Here is a 19,017-nt window from a genome sequence, read left to right as displayed (position 1 = left end):
CAGGCCCTGGGTGATTGCAGGAAGAAATTGCTGAATGCCTAATGAACACAACCTCTTTGCTTTCTTGGGCTCTGTCAGGAGGTAAGATGGAGGTCTTTCAGTACCCCCCAACAATTTGGAGATTAGGCCATGGGTCTGCTTCCTCAAATTACATAATCCCTACTCAAATAGTGAGAAACCAGACCTCATTTAGCAATTACTTCATTAACGCATGATTAAGGAGAGCAAACATCTTGGGTTTCAGCTTCCTGTCCCCTCCTGACAAGTTCACCAGTCCATCTGTCACTGACTATGTTGTCCCTAACTAGGGCCCCTGCTCCCTTCTGTCAGCTCCTCCTCCCTGGTCTTATTTTACTGAACATTTGTTGCCTCTTTAGAAGTAAGGTAACAATCTTGCATAAACTTTAGGTGTTTTCTTAGTATGTTAAAAAAAAAAAAAGATTTTTTTTTTGAAAGCAGTATTCTTGCTGACCTACATCTAACTGAGCTTCTAACATTTCCATTCTTCATGAGACTCTTTATTATTAATCCAATTAATAATCCAACCAGCCTGCCCCTGATGCCTCATTTGTGACATTACTCAGCCTTATCAGTTGCACCTGGATCCAAAATTCTCATCTATATCAATCATCCCTAGAGAGTGGACAGACCAGATTTCAGCTTCTTGTCCAAGGCACTGATGTATCTGAAATCAAGTCATTTATTACTTACAAAGGTGCTTTCCAACTGGCTGGTCTCCTAAGCAGTTACTTTAGGAGGAGCTGGGAAGACACCTTATGTATACAGGACAGACAGACAGCTCTGTCTGCCACATCCATTGCAGCAGAACATGGGCATATGAAGCGTTCTGTGAGGGCAGAGGCTGGAACCACCTCCTCCAGCCATGAGAAGTAGGTAGCTCATGGACAGTGGAAAAATCAACAGGGATCCAGGCCATGAGTCGTGAGATAAGACTCTAGAGTTATGGACACAGGACTAGAGCCCAGTGACAACACCTCAATGAGCCAGAGACATGTGCCAGTAACTATGGGAGGATGGGAGATTTTGTTATTATTGCCAATGACACAAGTGGTATTGAACTCACAGAGATATTTAAAGAAAAAAAAAAGGACTTTCTTTTTCTTTTTTCTTTTCTTTTTTAAGATTTATTTATTTATTTTATGTATGTAAGCACAGTGTTGCTGTCTTCAGACACACCAGAAGAGGCATCAGATCCCATTACAGATGGTTGTGAGCCACCATGTGGTTGCTAGGATTTGAACTCAGGACCTTTGAAAAAGCAGTCAGTGCTCTTAACTACTGAGCCATCTCTCCAGCCCAAAAAAATGAACTTTCTTAAGTTCAGGAATAGAGAGATCCTCGGGGAATGAAAAATATCATCAGGTATGTGGGGGGGAGCAGGGGAAACAAAGCATATACATATCTATACTTTGCTTTTAACTATAATCAACATAATTCAATGTGTGTGTGTGTACATGTATCCATATATTAGGAATACAGACATTAAAAACAAGCAGAGTGGAGAGACTCCATCCCAGAGTCACCATCTCAAAAGGACCCCTTCTTCTCCTAAACTCAGAATGTAGTCAAATAGTCTGTAGAAGTGCTTTGGTTTGCCCGGCCTATACACTCACTCATCTGACATGGGCCCTTGTGATGGAATACTCAACTGTCATTGTCCCCTCTTCCCTCGAACATGTGACTCTGATTCTCTTGCAACATCAGGTGAGCAGGAGTTCAGGATGTTGACCCTCTTATGACCCCAGAAGAGCCATGCTTCATTTACATCAACCACAGCAATCAGACTCGGTTGTTGCTGGTGTAGACAGGGGTATGGGACATAACACTAGATAGGAAACCTAATCCAAAGCAGAGCTGACAGTGAGGAGGGATGGGAAGATGGAACCCTCATCCCTTGTTTCCTCCTACTCAGATCCAGGGATAAACCCAGGGCCTTGCACATTCTGAACAATTCTGTCTACCACTGAGCAAGACTCCCTCAAACTACTTCTCCTTGATAAAACAGACAACACTGGAATTCATTCTTTCATTAGGCAAAGCTGTTTGAAAGTATGATGCCTAGAACTCATGAAAAGGGTTTAGAGAGGAAACTTAGACAATCCTGAAGCCTTCGGAGTCTCCCCATTGTGCCATTAACTCCAGTATCACACTGTCCAGGAAGCAGGGTGGGAACAGGACTGATAGCCAAAGTCAATTAAAATGAGCAACCACATAATCCACACAAGAGCCCAGAGCTTCCTGCTTTCTAAATAATCATAAAGCGAATGCTAGCCAGACACAGCGATGCATGCCTGCAACCCCAGCACTCAAAAGGTTGAGGCAGGAGGATTGCCTCAAATTGGAGGCTACACTCAATACAGGTGGTTGGGGGTATAGGAAATAATTTGTTGAATTCCTACTAGTGTCAGGCAATATTTCAAGTGTTTTAAGCAAATTACCTCCCTGAATCCAAACAACTCAGTAAGGTAGACACTGATTTCTCCCCACTTTTCAGATGGATAAAGAAGGTCTTCAGACACTGAGCAGCTTAACTAACATTGTAGATTCATCAATGAGAAAGACTGAGGCTCATACTCAGACCTCTAACTGCAGATGCTTGACCTCTGGAATGACATTCAGCTGATGCCTGTTCTCAGCTCTGCATGGCCCAGAGACTGAGCTGAGATAGCCAGATTTTTAGGGACTTAGTGTGATTTTAAAAAAGATTTATTTATTTATTTTTATGTATATAAGTACACTGTCACTGTCTAAAGACACACCAGAAGAGGTCATCGAATCCCATTACAGATGGTTGTGAGCCACCATGTGGTTTCTGGGATTTGAACTCAGGACCTCTGGAAGAGCAAGCAGTGCTCTTAACCACTGAGCCATCTGAGCCATCTCTCCAGCCCATGATTTATTTATTTTTTAAAGTCAGAGTTTCTCTATGTAGCCCTGACTGTCTTGGAACTTGCTCTGTAGACAAGGAAAACCTCAAACTCAGGGATCCACCTCCCTTTGCCTCCTAAGTGCTGCGATTAAAGGCATGTGCCACCATGCCCAGGTGTATTTATAATTTTTGTTATAGTAAAGCCGAAGTAAAAGAATAATAGTGCATGATACATGATGGATGGATGATGGATGGATGGATGGATGATGGATGGATGGATGATGGATGATGGATGGATGGATGGATGATGGATGGATGGATGATGGATGGATGATGGATGGATGATGGATGGATAATGGATGGATGGATAATGGATGGATGGATGATGGATGGATGATGGATGGATGATGGATGGATAATGGATGGATGGATAATAGATGGATGGATGATGGATGGATGATGGATGATGGGTGGATGGATGGATGAAGGATGATAGATAATGGATGGATGATGGGTGGATGATGATGGATGGATGATGGGTAGATGATGATGGATGGATGATGGATGATGGATGGATGGATGGATGATGGGTGGATGGATGGATGAATGATGGATGGATGGATGATGTATGGATGGATGATGTATGGATGGGTGGGTGGATGATGGATGATGGATGATGGATGGATAATGGATGGATGATGATGGATGGGTGGGTGGATGATGGATGGATGATGGATGGATGGATGATGGATGGATGGATGATGGACAGATGGATGATGGATGGATGGATGATGGATGGTTGGATAAATAGATGGATGAATGATGGATGATGGATGGATAAATGGATGGATGGATGGATGGTGGATGGATGTATGGATGATGGGTGGATGGATGATGGATGGATGGATGGGTGGGTGGGTGGATGGATGATGGAAGAGATAGAGGTGACAACAAATAGGAGCTCACTACAGCTGGCAGGAACTACCTGGGTAAGCTGAAGTAGTTAGGTGAAGATGAGGGAGCCTTTCCTCCCCATCCTCACAGATGAGCATCTCATGGATGAGTTTCTGCCTGCCTCCCATTACAGGGACTTACAGCATGGGATGGATAATAGCTACCTCTTGGAGACAGTTTGCTTTCTAGCTGTTCTCAAGGACACAGTGTTTTTATTCTTGGGGTACTTTGCCGTTTTCCTTCTGCTGTCCTAGACTTAGGGTGCTGCATCCATCCCAGACCTTGGAGGACACTCTGAAACAAACACTCTTGGTTCTGAAATGGAGGTGAGGCAACCCGGCTCCCAGGGCCGGACACTTCCAGCTTCTTGGTGAGCTCAAACAACGCATGCCAGCTTAGCAACATAATGTACATTACACACTCCACAGTTGGATTTCATAAGTTGCCTTCCTCTCTCCTCAGAGATCATCCCTTTTTATTTTGCCCTTTGCGCTTAAATGTTCCCACAGATACTGTTGCTGGCCAGACCCAGGTTTCCTTTCTCTTATTACACATTTGTGAGTCTCCATGCATGTGCTAAACAACCAAATCCAAGGCATACACAAGAGTCTTGATTTATGGAGACAGGGTTCTTCAAGAATCTGTTTTGTTCCTTTTCCAAATGTCACACAGCAGGTGTTAGTTTGACATCAGGGTCCTTTGGGGGCACAGGTCCAGTGCTGGTGTGGTTAATTCATCACAATGCCAATGAGCATGGACTGGGGTGACACTGTCAACACTCGTCCACGTCACTGTCCTTTGAGAGTCCCACTCACTGACTTGTTCCTGTCTTTATGCTGTTTTTATTTTTCCCCCTTTAACTTTTCAACATGGAGTTTTGTACAATCACATCTTTAAATGTCTCCGTGTCTGGAGACCGAGAGGCATCTCTATGGCCTTACTGCTGTTCATTCATGCCGCACATTACCGGGAATCAACCAGCTATGCTCTCTATCCTCACAGAGGGCAATAAAAGGTAATGATATATGACATGTTTCCTCTCAATCAACAAGAAAGCTCTAACAGTTATAAAAGGTACTTGGTGTTCAGGATATAGCTTCATGGTAGAGCACTTGTCTACCATACAGTGTTCTGAGTTCGAGTCCCTGCACCACAAAACAGGGTGTGGAAGGCACAGCCATAGACAAAGTGCTTTGTGAACAAAATCTAACATAGCCGTTGAGAGAACCTACCTACTGGTAGACAGCCTCAGTTAAAACCCCAGCTTAGTCACAACATGATCTTGATTAAATTCTTACCACACATCTAAACAGTCTACATTGAGAGCAAGTCATTCAAAAGACAATAAATTCTACACAAGTGTTAGTTCAGAAAAGAACATGAACTCTACCACTGCCTTTAACAAGTAATTGGCAGCTGGCTGTTATGATACAACCACTCAGTAGTAGCCTTGGGAGCTACAGAGGCACACAGCATTATCAAGGGCTCCAGCCAGCTAGACCTGGGTGACCACTGCAAGAGGACAGCTCCCCTGGCCACAAACGGAAAGTAAACCAACACCACTCCCCTCGGCAACTTCCTGCTCTCAGAACTGACTAACATTTGAGCTAAAGACAACTCTGGGTAACCGTTCCAGAAGAATCTTGGTCTTAAGAAATGTAGTGTGGAAAAACATGGATTTGGAAGGGACATTGAGAATCAGGCTCTCACCCAAATGCCTGAGAACCCCTCTGGCAACTGAAGTCCTTGCCTCTGAGAACATTCCCCACGCTGAAGGTTCATGGTTTTACATAATTTTGTATTTACTGTGCATTTATTTGGCCTGGCTCTGGAGCAAGGGCAATCCTGACAAATGGTAGTCTTCCTATGCTTGGAAGGAAAAATTCCGTTTTTTTGAAGCTTCATGAGTCAGTCAGGACTGGCCACAACTTAGGACTAACTTGTTGAAGTTTACAAAACTGGGCTGTTTTTGTTTTGTATATGTGTGGGAGCACATTGTGGAGACCCGAGGCTGACATGACTCATGCTCCATCCTTCTAACTCACCGAGGCAGGGTCTCTCAATTAAACCCAGACTTTACTGATAAACAGCTCTCACTAGCTAGCATGCTCCTGTTCCCTGTCGCCACCTTCTGCTGCTGAAATTATAGGCAGGTGGCCACAACCGCCTGGCATTAACTTGGGTCTCTGGGCAGCCGAACTCTGAACCTCACACTTGCACAGCCAATGTTTAATCACTGAGCGATCTCCTGGCTCCAAGCCTGTTTGTCTGTATTTCTTTCTTTCTCTCTTTCTTTCTTCCTTTCTTTCTTTCTTTCTTTCTTTCTTTTTTCTTTCTTTTTCATCCTTCCTTCCTTCCTTCCTTCCTTCCTTTCTAAATAAGTTTTTTATTTCAATATGAGAAAAGAGAGGGTTGAGACCTGACCTGCCAAGAGAAGTGGGTAGTTAGAGAGTCCAAGGCCTGACCTTAATCCTCACAGGGAAGCTACAATAAAATCTTATAAGCCAAATTCTTAGCAAATGCTTAAGAATCCCCTGAATCATGAGTCAACAGTTTCTCCTGCAACATTTCTAGTGGCAATGGATGCATTTATGGACAGATCACAGCTCTAAGCCATATGCTCGCGCATTCTGTCTCTGAACCTCAGTTCAGCAATAAATAAATGGACAATAGCCAGCAAGTATGAAGGATTTCTCAGGGCCAGGCACTGTGGATGACAAACTCCATCACTGACTCCTTTCAACTGCTCTCTGAAGGAGGTCCCCATTGGCAAGGACCTTCTACATAGCCAGTCTCCTCTAATGTTTTCTCCTGAGGCAGCCAGCTCTCCACTCATTGGTTCATTGGCTGTCCAGCTCCTTCCTCATTGGCTGTCCAGCTCTTCCGTTATCACTTCCCTTTGTAGACGCTGTTCTCTTCTTCAGTATGGTATATATCCACTTGTATATGTGTATACATATACCTTTTCTGCTTCTGTTTCCCTGCAGAAATTACTATTTTCAAACCCATCAGCACAACTGAATGATTTTTTTTTTTTTTTTGGTTCATAATCTGTGACCCTTAACTAAAATGTTCACTTTTGGTCACAACTTTAAATCCAGTATCTAGAAAGACATCTGACACATAGCCAGTCGCTCCATAAATATTTACTGTTTAAATTTTACATAAGAGAAAACAGGGCCAGGGTAGGCAAGTGGACAGAGGGCCTGTCTTCATTAGGAACCCTTGTTCCAGAAAACAAACTCAGCCAGTGCCTTTCCGTGGAGATAAGTCGGACTGCCCTAAATCATCAGGGGTGGGGTAGGGGGTGGGACACTGAACCTGAACAACACTCCAGGAATCAACTTAGTAATGCATGTGTGCCTGTGTTCAAAATCTGTATACTTAGAGTGCTGGGAGAGATGGCTCAGTGGTTAAGAGCTGCTCTTCCAGAGGACCTGGGTTCAATTCCCAGCACCCACATGGCAGCTCACAACTGTCTGTAACTCCAGTTCCCGGAATCTGATTCCCTCACACAGACATACATGCAGTCAAATAACAAATATATAATATAAAAATAAATTATTTTTAAAAATTGTATGCACATACTCAAAATCACCTGAATTATTTTGTGACCCTGCTAGGGAATTTTACAAAACCTGGAGATGTCAACATTCTCCTGGAAGTGGTTTCCATAGTAACACAACAGCAGAGACAGTGCACATGTGAAACTACAGCCATCATTTCTTTCACTCCTGAGGTCCACAGTTGCCCAGATTCAAGAAATTTCCTCCTTAGGCACAGAGACTGTCATAATAAAATCAATCTGTTTAAAGTTCATTTCATCTACTAAAGGGCCAGGCTAGAAAGCTCACATTATTACAAAGGGGGTGGGGATGCATGCGGCCACTGACCAGATCATGAAAAACAAATGCCAGGAAACCACAACACTCTGACCATTTTTTAAAAAATTAATCAATATTTTTATTTTTGCCAGTTATTTTGCTCACAGTTTTGAGCAATTAGTTTTCAACTTCCCTTTAAAAAAAAAAAAAATTCTACCCCTAGGGAGGAAAAATGAAGACCTCAAAAGCAAGTACAAATTGCTCATTTAAAGAACAGAATTAAGGATGCAGGGCTTTTCTCTTGAAATGCTCATCATCCTGCAGAAAGAATCTGAATCCTGTCCCAATTCTTCTTGGGCAGTGGAGCAATTTTGGGTTTTGTGTTAGTTAATTTTAATTTACAAAGGGGGGCTCCATTCTTGAGACACCATCGTTGCTACGAGACTTCTAGGCCACAACAGATGGCCACAAGAACAGTTCTCAGGCCAAGCCGGATCTCTGAAGCCCGCCACTCAGGCATACCATTAACATTCCTGGCATACCTTCAGAGGCAGCTCCGCAGCCACCTTCAGACTGGCTCTCCGCAGCTCCTACATGGGCCTCTCTGGTCAAGGGGCCCTGGTAGAAATCTGTTATAAATGACAGGAAGAGGGAGCCACCTCACTTAGGAGGTGGCTCCAGGTGGGTATACCTGTGCATCTCCCTGGGGACACAACCCCCCTGTAACTAATCATTTGTCAGGTGAGCTTTCCCTCACACCAGGGCACCAGCATTCTTTTTGATTGGAGCAGATTTAGGAGGACTAGGAGAAAGAAGAGTTGAAGAATTCTTAATTTTTTTTTTTTAGAAAGAAAGAAGAAAGGAAGGAAAGGAAAGGGAAGGGAAGAAGAGGAGGGAGAAAGGGAGGAAGGAAGGAAGAAAGGGAGGGAAAGAGGGATGGAGGGAGGGAGGGAGGGAGGGAGGGAGGGAGGGAAGGAGGGAAGGAGGGAGGGAGGAGAGAGAGAAGAGCAGCTGGGACCCAGGCCTGTTATTTCAGCACTTTCAGAGGCAAGAGGACCACAAGTTCAAAGTCATCTTCAGTTACTTACTAAGTTTGGGGACAGCCTTGGCTGCATGAAGGAGGGAGGGAGGGAGAGAGGAAGGGAAGAAGAGAAGGCTACTGATATTTTTAATTCCACCTTATCATAACTGAACAAATCACTCTGCTTTGTCCCTTTCTGTCTTACAAAGGAGGATAAAGATCCTGACCTGCCTGTTATCAAATGAAGGAGTCGGTGAGACGTGATTAATGAGCAACCGAGAAAAGTAAGGTCACTAAACCCTCAGCTGCTGAGAAGCACAAGATAAGGGAAGGAGCTGGCTGTTTGCCTCCCCTTGGTGACCAACTGCTGAGCCCACCACCTGTGTGGCTGTCCCCCAGAGCTGACCTAAAGGCTTCAGTGGACCCAGTCCCCTGTGAGCTTTATTGCTCATGGTGGAGTTTTGGAACCCAGTGGAACAACAAAAACCAAAGCCAGCCATAGCTTCTTGGGGTGGAGTTCATTACATTCCAGCCCAGGGTTTTCTTGGCCTGCAGTGCAAAGGCAAAGTTGTCCTTGGAGCTTGTCACCAGGGCTCACCTGACCATGCAGGGACAGCAGAGCCTACTCCCAGTTTCCTTCCTGGTTGTGGAGGGCTCTCCCGTCAGTGGGATTAGCGTATTTGCTAATATTGTAGCACAGATACACTGCTGCTCTGACCTTTGCCTTCCAAAATCTCCCATCTGAGAGGATAGTTTTCCAATTGTCCCAGAATAGAACCATTTGGATTATTTGTTTGTTTGTTTATTTAAAAAAAACATGTCTTTGAAAGATTTGGTCTAACCAGATGACAGTAGGTGACATTTTAATGAAGTCCAGAGGTGGTGGTGAGGATGCTGCAATGTCCAGGGTGGCTGGATCTCAGTTGCCCTATCAGATGCCTTGACTGAATCACACAGGACTTTGACCTATTCAGCTTTTAAACTCATGGGCCTCCCTGGCTCAGATCAAGCGCCAAGGCAGAGGAAAGTGGCTTAAGAGGAAGTATCTGTCAGCTGTAGCCTTCTGTTCACAGGGCTGAACCTTTCAAGCCAGTCAGTGGGGCGCACCATGTGGGGAGGGGCTGGGCTGTTCTACTGAGCTCCATTGTGTGCTGTCCACAGAACCACACAGCCCAGGAAGGTACTGAGCCGGCAATTGCACAGCTCCAGGAAAGAGACTTTCAAAAATGGTCGTCTCCAGGGAAACAATAAATTTAGATACTTAATCCCCAAACCCTCCAAATCTAGGTCTCTAAAGATACTATTCTTGGAATGGAGTAGCTCTGTGTCCTACCCCCTCTTCCTACTGATCCTGTTCAGAAATGTATCAGTGCTGTCCTAGGGACTTTCTATGCAGTGTGAAATGTACGGGTGGAGTTTTGTTTTGTTTTTAACCCTCCTCCCTGGCCCTGGGACAAAGTTTTTCAATGGACTTTCTCCTGTCTGCGTCTTTTAAAACAGAGATGTTTAAGAATACTGACTAAAGATTGCATTGATTCCTTCCAGTACAAAACCGACAGGCTCTTATTTCAGGTCACGCTTTTGATTTCTACATTCCCTCGGTCACAATTCATGAACCAGGGGCAGAATTAAAATAACTGATGCTGGATATTTGCCGTCTGGTTTGATTTCGGAGCCTATTTCCTCCTAACACATGGTGGTATTTTTCTACCGATACATCAACCTATATGTTAAACTCTCAGCAGTCAAACATACCAAACACACACATATTACAGTAACATGCCTGTGTGGCGAGCACACTTGACAAGTGACATCACTGCTGGGGCTTTCAGGTCACCATAATCATCCGAGGGTCCACATCCGTTACCTGTATGTTGCTGCTCGAGGGAGATGCTTTTCTAGAGATAGGGCTAGCTAACAGCAGAGATGGGAAACTCCTGCTGATTAAAACACTGCAGAAGACACATTTTGGGATAATAAACAGCTTTTCTGCTCGAAGGTTCTCTGAGTGCTTATGGCCTTCCTTCCACCTTGATCTGTATTCTCCACTGTGGTTTACTACTTGACTAGAATCTCCAGAAACTGGTAAACATTTCCCTTCATCGAGGCGCTCAACATCAGCTCAGAATCCCTTGGCTTATAAAAGGACCCTTACCTATTTGTAAACTATTTTCACGAAAAACAAATTAAGACCCAAGATTAAACTATCCCCTGCTAGTCAGAGCAAAGCAGGCAGCACTGGTTTCAAACCCACTAATCTTTTTACCAACTCCTCACATAACAAGCATTCTAACGGCTGCCCAAGTGGGAACGTAGGATGGGTCCCGGAAGAACTTGTCAGACAATTCCCAGTGCAGTCAAATGAGAGGGGATGTAGCCCGGGCAGGGCCCGCCGTCCCTAAGCATCTTTACTGCTCCAGTTTAGACACTTGGCTTGAGTTCTGAAACACAGAGAGGGACACACCCCAGCCAGGTTATGCCATCCTGATCCCTAAAGTAGACTTCGTTAAGTCACCTGCGCTGAGTAAACCTGGAGTTCAGACGTACACTCACTTCACCACAGCTGAAGCAGAGAGAACTGAAAACCAGCTCAGACCACAATAGGAAGCCTGGAGGTCGGACCCAGGAGCACCAAGACGTCCAGCCTCACGTTATTTTCTCAAAAGTCAGTATAAAGATCCGTTGGTTTTCATTGAAAGTTCCTTTAAGTTCACAATGTGAGTTCTCACCAGGTGGCAATAGATAAATGCACCGAGAGTGCCGAGGGTCCCGGTCGCGGGTCCGGGTCGCCGCAATCTGTCAGGCCCCACTCACCCTTTACAGCGCTCCCATCCTGCCCTATCATTTTGCTGGCTTTCCGGCCAACTGGATACATCAATTTCATCATAAAGGCTATGCCGCTCCTTAGTTTATCTTCTCCCAACAGTCACTTCTGTCGAGATCACTGCCGAAGTAACGTCAGGGAGAAATAACCGATTTGAAACGGACCTTACCTCAGAGAAGTGGGAAGTCAGGTACCTCCATTGTCCTCGGTTATCTGCTGGGTACTGTGTCCGACGTGACACACAGTAAAGCTGGCCCACCCGGCCTTGGAGGCTTGGGCAGGTGGCACAGGCTGCCTGCAGACTGGAGAGCCCCAGCTCCAGGAAGGCAGAGCTAAGACACAGGTGTCTGACACCCAGGCACCTCAGCTCCTGGAACCTGCACTGCCCTGATTAGCTAAGTACAAAGGCAGTTCGGATTACTGCCTCTCCCCAGCCAATCGCCTGCCGGCCTGTCAGAGACGTCCACTCACTGGCTAGAACCAAGAGCCGGTTTCTACAGTGCCCGCAGGCAACCCTGCTTGCTCCAAGCACCTTAGAGCTGTTTGTTGGGTTAGGAACTCTCTTCCCGCCCACAGCGCCGCCCTAGGGTCCCCAAATACCCTGAGCAACAAAGGCAAGGCCAAGCAAAGGGCGCGCGTGTGTGTGTGTGTGTGTGTGTGTGTGTGTGTGTGTGTGTGTGTGTGTGTGTGTGTGTGTGTGTGTGTGTGTGTGTGTGTGACTAGCAACCTCTGATGCCTCTTTCTCACCTCCCTTGCCTGGTTTTGGACACCAAGATCCTTATGCAGCCGATGGAACTCAATTTTTAATTAGCTAGGGCTTTTTGCAAGCAAGACTTTCTTGCAGAAGCTGGGAGACAAGGAGACAAATGCAAAGAAAGATCTTTTTACAGATACCATTCTGAACAATGAAATCCAATATTGGAGGGAGGGGGGAGCCCTTCAGATGTGGAAATGGATAAAACGACTGGAAAAAAAGGAAAAACACTGCATTTTCAGCTCCAGCAAAGTGGGGCACTAAAGCCCACCTGTGGACAGAGCACCCTAAACTGCAGCCAGCTGAAGCCACTGTACTCCCCTGGAACTGCAGTCCTTTGCGGTTGTATGGCTAGGCAGCACTTGATTCAAGCTTGGTATTTGCCCCAGACTGTAGGGTCAGCTTAACAGTAACCATAGACACAAAGAGAGTGAACAGCACACAGAAAACGGCACTCCAAGTGTGTCTGAGTTTGTGGGTATGTAAATTTCATTTGTCTGGGATGCTATGGTGTTGGGGGGGGGATTGAAAATTCACAGACAATTTGTGAATTTCCTTGAAAGAGAATGGAGAGGAAAAACTGAACAAACATATACAGACAGACAGACGCCCTCACAAGGGACACACAGACAGACAGATGCCCCCACAAGGGACATTAAAAGGCACACTCAGCAGCAAGCACTGTTCAGACACTGAAAAAGTCTAAAGTGTCTCCAAGATTTCAGTGTGTTTGAAAGATGAGAAGAATCTCACCAAGAGACTTTTCCTCCACAAAGGCTGTCACCCCTGAATGTTCATTCCACTTTATCCCCAGAGCCATGTTTACTTCTTACTGTAAAATGCAAGGAGTGAGATGCAGGTTACAAACAGAGCTCAGGTCCGACAACCCGACAGTTCCCATAAAAATTTTAACAGAAAAAGAGAACTTCTGGTAGATTTTGCTTTATAGATATAGTCTTACTTTGAAAAAAAAAACAACCTTCTGGAGTGAGTGGCCACAATACTTGTTTAGTCAGAGTGAGAAAGGAGTTGGAGACCCAGAAAACATGTATGCACAGACACAGACACACATAGACACGCACACACCCCTTTTAGAAAGGTGAAGTTGAGCCGGGTGTAGTGGCACCATCCTTTAAACCCAGCCCTCAGAAGCAGAGGCAGACAGATCTCTGTGAGTTCGAGGCCAGCCTGGTCTACAAAGCAAGTTCCAGGACAGCCAGGGCTACACAAAGCAACCCTGTCAAAACAAAGCAAACCAAAGATGGTCTGGTTTTTCTTCCCTCATCTTAGAGTCCCCTCAAAGGCCTCATCTGAACAGCATTCCTTTCCTAACCCTGACCTGCCAGAATTCAAGAGCATCCAGGTAATGATTAATCTTGAATATATCCAATTTGACAGCTTCCTGCTGGCTGACCAAGACCCCATCTCTGACTCCAGGGTGCATAATGACAAATGGTTATGTCTGACATCTGTCTATCCCCAGCAGCCTTCTAGTGGGAATGCTATTCCTCAAACAAAATATTCCCAGGGGTGGGTGGGGGTCAGAGGGGGTCAAATCCTCTCAAGTCTAGTCTAGCTCCATTGGCCTAAGCTCCCTTGACATATTTTCAGGGTCTTCTTGACCATACCCTCCACAAATTGTTGGTTTTAAAAATTATATACAGCAGATGTTTTTATGGATGCTCTGTTTTAGTAACAGAGATCTTGGTGAATCTCTAGGGAAGGTAAACCCGGCAAGAAACCCTGTGAATTATGTTGAATTAAAATTAAAGTGCCTGTCCTTTTAAGCTGAGTGCTCGAACCACACTGCCATCTACAAAGAATCAGTGCTGGTGCTTGGGGTGTGGCTCAGTGGTTGAGAGCTTGCTTAGCATGTGGGAAGTTCAGGGTTAAGTCTCCAGTGGGTGGGGTGATGCGCGGGGGGGGGGGGGTGCCCCATCACAGAATGAGATGGCAGCATGAAATCTCTGACTTTGGTCCACTATAAAAGCCACAGTCATTGCTTGTGGTTAAACCCATAGTTCACCACCGTTGTCACTATGCCTGTAGTGACAAAGTCATGTTCTTGAATCATTGTTAAAACACTAATTATTAGTTTAGCCTTACAGACAAAGATGAGAGTAAGCTCCTAAGCATTTCACAGTATGTAGTGGAACAGCAGGGAGCAGGTAGGTCTCTCCTGTGGGAGATGACCCCAAAGCCTACATACACATCACCCATCACCCTCTGTGATTCAGACTGACATTCACTAGGGACACCACACAACCTGCTACATGTAATGGACAGCTACCTGCTGAGAGGACTGAGAATAATATAAGCAATCCATTCAACACAATGCCTGGCCTGTGGCAGAGATCATGGGTTCTCTGAGAGAAAAGGCTGTTTCCCCCCCCTTCATCACAGCCTGGAGTGAAGCAACAGACTGTGTCTTCACTCAGTAGTCAGGTTGTCTCTCACAGGCAGAAGGACAGCAAGGCCTGGGCTCCTCCAGTCAGGGAGCAAGCTGTTGTGGCTCTCAGAGTGTGTCGCTCAGAACTTGTGTGTCAGATGCTGTCTTCGGCGTGATGATCCTGGCGGGAGTGGGGTGGGTGCGTCTGTATGTACACGAATGTGTATACAAGCTTGTAACCTTTGGGAAGAGTCTTAGGAAGAGTCTAATGGACTAAAGTAATAGACTGAGCTGCTAGGAGCCCTGCCTTAAAACATGAATGGAATTCTCAAGAGGGTAGTTATAATATATATGTTTCTATATATTATATATGTATATTAATCTATATTAACATTAAAGGATAATACCTATTATATTAATTTTTATATATTTATACTAATATAAATTAATTTTTATGCATGGTGAGACGCATCTTTAATCTCAGCACTCTGGAGGCCAAATGGATCTCTGTGCATTTGTCAGCTTAGTCTATATAGCAAGTTCCAGGCCAGCCAGGGCTACAAAATAAGACTGTGTCTCAAACAGCAATGTGACCTTTCAGGTTATGCAGACTGATGTGTTTCATCATGACCTCTTCATGCATATATGTTCTCACTTCTCCCCTTCCATTGCTCTCCACCATTTCCCTTCCCAGCTCCACTGGCTCCTCTTTTTCCTCGTTAGTTCCCTTTCTTCTTTCTTTGTTCACAAAAAAAAAATCACTTTATTAAGCACCTGGACTGTATTTTGTTATAGCAACAGAAGGTTGTCAAGTACAGATACCCTTCACAATCACGATAGCCTGCTTTGACACAGAGAAGCTCAAGTTAAAACCCTGCCCACAGGCCCATCTCTTCCTGACTTCTCACTCTAAAGTTCTGAGACACATCTGGGACATGTTCCCAAGCATCCTCACTCTGCATTTCCTTGCCTAGCTCCTTTGGCAATCAGTGGCATGGCCCTTCTTTGAAGAGGAATTAACATCTATTCTGGAAGAATGGAACCCTCAAACCAGAAGGATAGGGACTTGCCTGTCTCTTCCTGTTCTGCCATTGATTGGCAAAATAACCATGAGAAAATCACTTACCATGACACACTATGCCTCAGCCTTGGAGGATCCTGGTTCACTTTGCCACTATGTATCCCCCCGTGCCATTTCTTTTGTGGTAAAGGAATGAAAGAGAATAACTAGGTGAGCCTTTGACAGAATATGGGGTTTTTATTTGTCCTTTCCCCCAAAGGACAGTAGCCCCTGGACTCTGGCACACCCTGTTTTCTTCTGAGCATCTTTTCAAAAACAAACCAGAAGAGTGGAGGGTTTCATGTTACCCATGATTGCCTCAGCATCTGAAGGACTCTGCTCAATGATTTGCACACGTCCTCCGGGTGTTTACACTTAGAGGTGAAGGTCTGAGGTGGGAAGGCTGCACCCAAAGCAAAAAAGCCTGGTTCCTTTACTCAATCTTTGCTCTCTGGCTGTCCTCAGCACGGCTACCTTTCTCTAGGTGTTGAGGGCACATGGAGTTTGTAAGGTGGGTTTGGATGCCTGCAGCCCTCTTGACTACGTATTTATGACATAGTCTCAAAGCTCCAAGACCTTTCCCTCAGTAGGTTTTAGAAAATGAGAAGTTTGTCCTTAATACTCTGAGGGGGAATGTAAGGAATTCTATGAATGGAGGAGACAGAAAGGACCTCTGGGCATCTGACCTGCTTCCCTTTTTCTAGAGCACTCACCAACTTCCAACATGCGGTGCACAGTCCTTATGTAACTGTGTACTGATGTAGGTACTGTCTGTTGCCTGTGCTCACAAGAATGTCTCCTTCTTGAGGACAAGCATGCTTGTTTATTGTGTTTGAGTCCCAGGTACGTACAACTATCTCTGGCTTAGATGCTCATTCTATAAATTAGGCATTATAAATATTCACATAAAAGGGCCAGAAGAAATGGTACTTTTTACATATCACTTATAAAATTCACAGTGTGTGTGTGTGTGTGTGTGTGTGTGTGTGTGTGTGTGTGGGTGGGTGTGAGTGTATGTGGAAGTCAAAAGGCTATGTCCAGTCGGGTAGTGTTGTTGTTGTTGGTGCATGCCTTTGATTCCAGCACTCAGGAGGCAGAGGCAGGCAGATCAATGAGTTCGAGGCCAGCCTGGTCTACAGAGTGAGTTCTAGGACAGCCAGGGCTACACAGAGAAACCCTGTCTTGAAAAACAAAAACAACAATAACAAAAGTCTATGTCCAGTACTCTTCCTTGATTACTCTCTACTGTCCTCTTTTTTTTAAGATCACGTCTCTCTCACTGACCCCAGATGAGTTCCCGAGGTCCTGCTCGTCTCTTTCCCCAAACCCCAGAACTGGGCGACAGATGAGTAAATTTTTACATAAGTGCTTAGGATCCATCTTCAGCCTTCCGTGACGGGCACTTACTCTGCCAAATTAGCTACTTTCCCAGTGGCTGCACTGTGTCTTTGGAAGACAGAAGCGTTGTCCAATGGATCACAATGGTGAGAGGGACAATAGCACAGGGGTGACATGCAGCTGAGAAAAGGGCTTCAGTAACAACCATGGTGGCCTTCAGGATGGGCTTAGCTGAACTTTTGTGAATGCTGCACGCAGGCTCCCAGCTGAAAGAAAACTGACCAGTGAGCTGAGAGAGGAAACGGAAGAGCTCACTTTGTTTCTTCCACTCCATTTTCTTTTTACTGTCACAACAAATGATACTTGTGAGAGAACCCCAGTGTCAGAAGGAGTCAGATTTTTCCACAATGTTTGGGGTGAGTGAACTCATTGGCAAATAAGCCACTGCTACTTGGCACTTGGGCGAACAGGGTTTATGTCAATCTGATGGCACCTCAGCACGAACGGGGTTGAGATAAAGGGAAGATGCTGAGTAAGGCCAAAGTGTCACCTCCCTGTCTGATAATCATAGGAGACACGCTACTGAGGGCACAGAAAGCAAAAGGCATGCTTTTCACTGCTGACACCAGTGGTCACAGTCAACAGCCTACTGCATTTCATTCTGCTCCAGGCCCAAAGCAACCATCTCAGTCTTGTTCTCAGTCTCTCTTCATAGTCATAGTTCCTTAGGGAAACCAAGAAACTCTCCTTGTAAGAATGCAAGCCATCCGAAGGCAGCACAAGGCGCTGGGCTGTTCTCCCCTCAAAATCCTGGACATCCAGGTGGGAGAGGTTAAGTTACAGTCAGTGTTGAGAATTAGGGCCAAGAAATTACACTTAGGTTTGGAACTTAGCTCTGTGGACAAAACGGCTCTGGAGAAACAGCATCATGTGACGAAGTTACCACATCACTAAAACAGGCAACGTATAAGAACAGAAGAACACACTGACTCCTCTTACATACGTTCTTACTTACTCACAGCGTACGTACTGCGTGTCAGAGTGTTTGCTTCTGTTTGTGTGAGACAGGGTCCTGTCACCGAAACTGTGCTGCAATCACAGACAAGTGCTGTTGTCCCCTAGTCTGTGTGACACTGGAGACTAAAACCAGTGCTTTGTGCAAACCAGGTAAGGCCTCTACCAACTAAGCCACATCTCCACCCTGGAATTTTGTTTTAATACTATCTATAACTCTACGTGAGAGGTATTTATTATGATCATTATTCCCATTTTACAGATGAATGGTCTCAGACACAGAACAATAAAAATTTGCCCAAGGTCAAAAAACTAACAAATAATACCAACGGCACATGAACCTGAGTTGAAAGGACTGTTGTGCATGTTGCTATACTCTCTGAACTCAAGGGTGGTTTTTTTTGGGGGTGGTGGAATGCTTCATGTCTACCTCTCTTAGCCTAGTATCAGCAGACTAGATCAGCTCTATGGCACCAGCCAGCAGTTTGCAGAGAGGCTGTCAAGCAATTAGCTTGATGATAATTTGTTATAATAAATCCTGCTTCAGGGAAGAACATTTCCCTTCCACCTTCCTAATGCTCACCTTGTTCAGTGGAAGAAAGAAAGTTAGAATCACACTGAAGCTAAGAAACCAATGCACCTTAAAAACCAAATGCTAACAAGTCTAACAAAAAGCTGCATGGGAACTCTCAGTAGTGGAATGGATCAAGGGAAGGACAGGTGCTGGAGAGATGGTTCAGTATGGGACAGCGGTTATGACAGTACACATAAGACCTGCACAACCCCAAGACAGACACAATCCCAGCACCGAGAGGGGAGGTGGGTACAAAGTCCCACAGTAGTTTAGAAGCTATTTGTAATCAATAACTGCTGGGAAGACTCGGTTTCCTTTGAGGGTGTGGCAGCTGGGAGGCTGCCCAAGCTCCAGTGGAAAAGGACACATCCAAGA

At 45.2% G+C, this 19,017-nt stretch overlaps 1 protein-coding gene across 1 annotated transcript in view; it reads right to left on the bottom strand.

Moving 5' to 3' along the window:
• The window catches only part of SHROOM3 (shroom family member 3), a gene marked incomplete at its 5' end in the record, with an annotated part of 275,996 nt that overhangs the window by 127,473 nt on the left and 129,506 nt on the right, over nt 1-19,017 (bottom strand). The window lies entirely within an intron of this gene.

The sequence above is a fragment of the Micromys minutus genome, assembly GCF_963924665.1.
Source record: "Micromys minutus genome assembly, chromosome: 1".
NCBI lineage: Eukaryota > Metazoa > Chordata > Mammalia > Rodentia > Muridae > Micromys > Micromys minutus.
The sequence above is the reverse complement of the archived record's forward strand: the minus strand, read 5'-3'. Positions and strand labels throughout refer to the sequence as shown.